The sequence below is a fragment of the Mus musculus genome, chromosome 10 (assembly GCF_000001635.26).
Source record: "Mus musculus strain C57BL/6J chromosome 10, GRCm38.p6 C57BL/6J".
Classification (NCBI taxonomy): domain Eukaryota; kingdom Metazoa; phylum Chordata; class Mammalia; order Rodentia; family Muridae; genus Mus; species Mus musculus.
Genome location: NC_000076.6, coordinates 120,599,864 through 120,605,908, shown reverse-complemented (window position 1 = coordinate 120,605,908; position 6,045 = coordinate 120,599,864). Strand labels below are relative to the sequence as shown.

Genomic DNA, 6,045 nt, shown 5'->3' with positions numbered 1-6,045 from the left:
CCTCTATTTCTCTTTTCCATTTCTCTGCCACTCACTTGCTTCTCTTAGTGGTACCTGGGATCTCTGAGTGTCTGGGAGTCATCCCAGGAGTAGTCTTGGGAGTGATATGCACTGCTCCTGCATCATGGCTCTGGGCAGAGGTCATTTCAGGTGTTGTCTGTCCCTCCAGGCCAGTGTGGCACTGAACTGGTGGTCATCTCGGGCTAGCTCCCTGTCTGGAACTTTGGCACCGGATTGGTGGTTGTCTCAGGCTTGCTTTTCCAGGGAGTAGTAGGCTGCTATCATTCAGATGTTCTTAGGTCAGAACTGAGCCTCTCCTCTCAGGACACACATGTGACACAGCAGCCACACCTGCAATGCCTCTAGGGATAGCCTGACTAGCTTATGAACTGGTTTCATGTTTGCAAAGGCCCTTCTCACAGTCCATCACTACTCTGTCATTTGCATGTGTGATTGCCATTCTACAGACTGAATCTTAGGGTCCCAAGTGTAACACGGAAGCACTCTAGCTCCAAACTCTATTAAACGACCCTTCTGCATCCAAGGCCTCCCGACTCTCAGGGGCTTCACTCACTTTTCCTTTTGTCCAGCCATGACTTCCTCAAGTTCTTCTGTTGCAAGCTCAGGAAACTGAGGCAGGCCAATTAAATCATTCAGGGATTATTAGGAGGCTTAGGGTTGTTCTCATAATTAAAGAGAAATCTCCTACCTCGGGGTTAAAGAGGACAAGACCCAGGGTAGCTACAGCTGTTTAGGGAATAGGTGTTCATGCGCCATCAGCAGGCTGCTGTGGTCAGGATAAGTTAGACCAGGTTCTTCTCTTCAATGACAGTCACAATCACATCCCGGAAGAAGAGAAAATGGAGAATCTTTCTTGGGTCTCATTCCCACTCCTGGATCTTAGGGCCCCTAGCATGCCAGGGAGGCACTCTACTGCTAAATTTTATCTTTGGGCTTTTCATTTTCTTCCGATCAAATCAAGTATGGGTCCTGCCAATGCTGTAGTCTATGGCGGTTGGTTTCCCCAAATGGAAATGTGTGTGCTCTACCATAGGAGAAGAGAATGCTGGAAAAACACAAACGGCAGGTGCCCGCAGCACGTCAACCCACAGGACTGGTAGGAACCATACTGGGTGCCAAAAAGCCAGCTTCCTGAAAAGCCTGGCCCCAGGCTGGCTCTGTTTCCCAAAGTCCTTTACTTGGCTCCCTTTCCAGCAGGGTTTATGCTAATTTCCCCCGTGTGAGTACAGAGGCCCTGGAGGCAGAGGGTGGAGTTTCTGGGATATGAGCGTTGCCAGCTCCTGTATCTCCCTGACTCTACCTTCTATCTTGCTGCTCACTTGTCCTGTGTACCTGGGGGTCAAGTTCCTACATAGATGAGCACTCCACCGCTCTCTGCTTCTGAGGAGGCTTGCTCATTTCCCCCTAGTTCTTTCATTCGTCGATGCCTCCATAGCTAAGTTAAAGAAACCCTCAATGAATATGAGGTTTAACTCACCTACTTAAAACAACCCACTGTTTTTTATGACATCAACAACTCTGCTCTTCCCCCCCACCCCTGTCAGTCTCAACATAACTACTAACTGACAACATAAAATCCAGCTACCTGGCATCCATGCCTAGTTATTTAGTTATAAACACACGCACACCAACAGAGGTAAAAGAAAGACAGAAGTAGTTGAGGATTGTCCAAGATGGGAATAAGGCTCTCAAGAGAACTTGGGTAACTGCTCCTTCTAGGAAGCTACCCTGCAACCATGTCAGGCTCTCAAGAGAGTCTGAAACACCAAAATCCTGCCTTCCTCCCTCCACTGTGGCTTAAGATGTTCTCCCTCCTTCTTTCCTTTCTCCCTTGCTCCCTTTCTTGTTTTGGACTGCTGGAGATAAACTCTGGGTCTCACACCTGCTTATAAAACAGGGATCTTAAACTAAGGGACCCTAAAGAGGATGGAACAGTTAACGCTCTGGCACCAAGGGAGGGAGGCAAATTATACACCCACCCCCAACGCCGGCTTTTGTTTCTTCTGTTCTATACGATGTGTTTAAGTGTTTCTACTTAAAGAAGAACAGACAGAATATAATAACTTTCCTTCCTCCAATTCTGGCCAAACCATCAGTAAACCTATTTTCCCTTGCCAATTTATATTGGCTATCTTCCTTTGAAGTGCAGGGCATCTAGAGTGGCAGGTTTGTGTGCCTTAATGCCCAGTGACACCTCTAACCTTGTCCAACGTCCCCAGCCTTCTTTCTGCTTTAGAATTATTCATTCTAGGCTACAAGGTGAACCTAACTCCAAGTCACTTGTAGGCCTCACTGTTTCAGGGGACAATAAAAGAATCCAGCAGAACGATTTATCGAAAAGCAAGATTTGTGAGATGGTACCCAGAAATCAAAAGCAGTGAACACATTTACAATCAGATTTCTTTCTAGGGTGTGTGTGAAAGACCAAAGGGTTTAATTGGAAATGGCTGAACAGCACAGAGTAAAATGCCATTTAGCCAGAATATCTGACCCGAGGCAAAGTGCATCCCCAAATGTGTGACTAATAGTTAATGTAGTGTTAGTCAGCTTCCTAGCTGGAAGAAGATCATAGGGAAAGAAAATGCAAGCTCTAGCCATGTAAATGGTCCAGATACCTTCACATCCTGCCCCTGCCCCTGCCCCTGCCCCTGCCCCTGCCCTTCTCCCACATATCCTTTGACAAAACACAGTGGCAGGGTGTGAAGAAGCAAGTGACGATGCTGTATTGGCAGACAGGTACCACTTAGGATCCATGCAAGGTTAGGGTTTTCCTGTATCACACAAAAGTATGAAAAGTGGATCTCATCAAATGGGGTAGCCCCATGCAGTGAGCAGCCTGAATCCTGCGTCTGTGTGAGAGACTACAACCTGAGCCCTGCATCTATGTGGTAGACTGTAGCCTAAGCCCTATATCTGTGTGGTAGACTACAACCTGAGCCCAGCATCTGTGTGGTAGACTACAACCTGAGCCCTGCATCTATGTGGTAGACTACAACCTGAGCCCTGCATCTATGTGGTAGACTACAACCTGAGCCCTGCATCTGTGTGGTAGACTACAACCTGAGCCCAGCATCTGTGTGGTAGACTACAACCTGAGCCGTGCATCTATGTGGTAGACTACAACCTGAGCCCTGCATCTATGTGGTAGACTGTAGCCTAAGCCCTATATCTGTGTGGTAGACTACAACCTGAGCCCAGCATCTGTGTGGTAGACTACAACCTGAGCCGTGCATCTATGTGGTAGACTACAACCTGAGCCCTGCATCTATGTGGTAGACTGTAGCCTAAGCCCTATATCTGTGTGGTAGACTACAACCTGAGCCCAGCATCTGTGTGGTAGACTACAACCTGAGCCCTGCATCTATGTGGTAGACTACAACCTGAGCCCTGCATCTATGTGGTAGACTACAACCTGAGCCCAGCATCTGTGTGGTAGACTACAACCTGAGCCGTGCATCTATGTGGTAGACTACAACCTGAGCCCTGCATCTATGTGGTAGACTACAACCTGAGCCCTGCATCTATGTGAGAGACTATAACCTGAGCCCTATATCTGTGTGGTAGACTGTAGCCTAAGCCCTGCATCTGTGTGGTAGACTACATACAACCTGGGCCCTGCATCTGTGTGGTAGACTACAACCTGAGCCCTGCATCTATGTGAGAGACTATAACCTGAGCCCTATATCTGTGTGGTAGACTGTAGCCTAAGCCCTGCATCTGTGTGGTAGACTACATACAACCTGGGCCCTGCATCTGTGTGGTAGACTACAACCTGGGCCCTGCATCTGTATGGTAGACTACAACCTGAGCCCTGCATCTGTGTGGTAGGCTACAACCTGAGCCCTGCATCTGTGTGGTAGACTACAACCTGGGCCCTGCATCTGTATGGTAGACTAAAACCTGGGCCCTGCATCTGTATGGTAGACTACAACCTGAGCCCTGCATCTGTGTGGTAGACTACAACCTGGGCCCTGCATCTGTGTGGTAGACTACAACCTGGGCCCTGCATCTGTATGGTAGACTAAAACCTGGGCCCTGCATCTGTATGGTAGACTAAAACCTGGGCCCTGCATCTGTGTGGTAGACTACAATCTGTGCCCTGCATCTGTGTGAGAGACTACAACCTGGGCCCTGCATCTGTGAGGTAGGCTACAACCTGAGCCCTGCATCTGTGTGGTAGGCTACAACCTGAGCCCTGCATCTGTGTGGTAGACTACAACCTGAGTCCTGCATCTGTGTGGTAGGCTACAACCTGAGCCCTGCATCTGTGTGGTAGGCTATAACCTGAGCCCTGCATCTGTGTGGTAGGCTACAACCTGAGTCCTGCATCTGTGTGGTAGACTACAACCTGAGCCCTGCATCTGTGTGGTAGGCTACAACCTGAGCCCTGCATCTGTGTGGTAGACCACATAATGCTTCCTGTGTTCTGTTTGACACAACCTCTGTTCAACAGTGCCCCTCTCTAGAAGCCACGGCAGGAAAAGGCTGTGGGGGGCTTTGGAGGGCTGAGTGTCTGGAACTAAATAATTGACATGTATAACACTATGAGCAGATATTTTTGCTAGCTCAACTCTCAAGGAAACCAGGACTTAACTTCTTAAGTAACCGTAGACCTACCCTAGGTCACCTAACAAATCAGTAATGAAGGGACGATGCAAACCCAGCCAGAGCTTGAACTTCCGACCCTTATAGTTCCGTCACTTTTGCCGAATGATCGAAATTGTGTGGTGCAAACAGTTATCCATCAGCCACCAGGAGTGAGCTTTGGTTTTTTTTCCCCCCTCTCAGTTTGCATCTGAGACTATGGATCTCTGGGGCTTCTCAGTCGTCACCGGCTTTCTCTTGTTGTTCAAGCAAAATGGACGAGTAGGCAGCTAACTTAAGATGGAAGGTTATGGCGCATTTGGGCAGAAACTAGGTAGGAGAAGAGACAGCTGGTCCGGAATGTAGGTGGTGCACTGCAGGAAAACTAGCAGATTGCATTTGCCACAGAGTGTTCTTCTTTGGAGACTTCTGGCTCTTTATATAAAAGCAGGAATTAACATCTGCTAGGGAGTATGATATAGGTTATGCTAAAATTGCTAAAGAGTTACATCTTCATAGGAGTCTTACCTTTCTCATGACCTCCAAACTTTTCAAATATCTAACCTGAGGACAATACCTTTCGGTGGGACATCAAAAAGGTTCACCTCCAAAAGTGAGTAGCTATCAGGAGAGTCTACATTCTCATTAGCAATTTAACACATAGTCTAAACATTTTTTTTTAAGTATCTCAACTGATTGTTTCCTTTTAGCCAGAAAGTAGTGACTTGGGGAGGGTCCCTTTGTGTTGTGCTAATAAGATAATACGTGGTGATACAATTCATACTAGTTAGATCAATGGGCTGATGTAATAGGGAAAAAATACCACTTTCCAGTATTTATTTATTTTTTTAAGTACAAATAAGAAATGGAGTGTCCATGAGGACAGTAGCAGCATCCCTTGACCTAAAAGCCCCAAGCATTGTGAAAAGCTCTCTGGGGGACCACAGCTTCCAAAGCCTGGAGTCACTGTTGTCTCAGGCCAATTGGAACAGTGTAAAACCGAATTAAAAAGAACTGTGAACAGGAAATGTTGGCAGAAACAGAAGCCAGTCGTCCTCACTCCCTTATGTGACTTAAGAGGGCAGATGAGACAGCTACCGACATAAATAAACACAGGAGGCGAGTCTGGAAGAAATCAACATTCTCTTTTATTGAAGGGAAGCTACTCAGTTTAGCTTGAAACACGATTAATGTTTATCAGTGATAGAAACATTTAAAGGTTCAGTTATATAATTAAATTTTGGGGGGGGGGGGTTTGAGGTTTGGTCTGTGTATTCTAATGCTAAACTCTGTACCGCAGTGGAAGGTCTAGGCCTAAGAGGGAGTTCTCACATCGACAAGCTTTTATTGAGCAAACCTTGTTTCTTGATTTAAAACTATTGGTTAAATAAAATTGGCTCTCAAATCCATCTAGAGGAAACTCTTTAGTATTCGTAGGGA

At 46.8% G+C, this 6,045-nt stretch overlaps 1 pseudogene; it reads right to left on the bottom strand.

Annotated features, from left to right (window-relative positions):
- Positions 1-274: 274 nt before the first annotated feature.
- On the bottom strand, positions 275-367 carry Gm24298 (annotated as a pseudogene).
- Between the last annotated feature and the right edge of the window lie 5,678 nt (positions 368-6,045).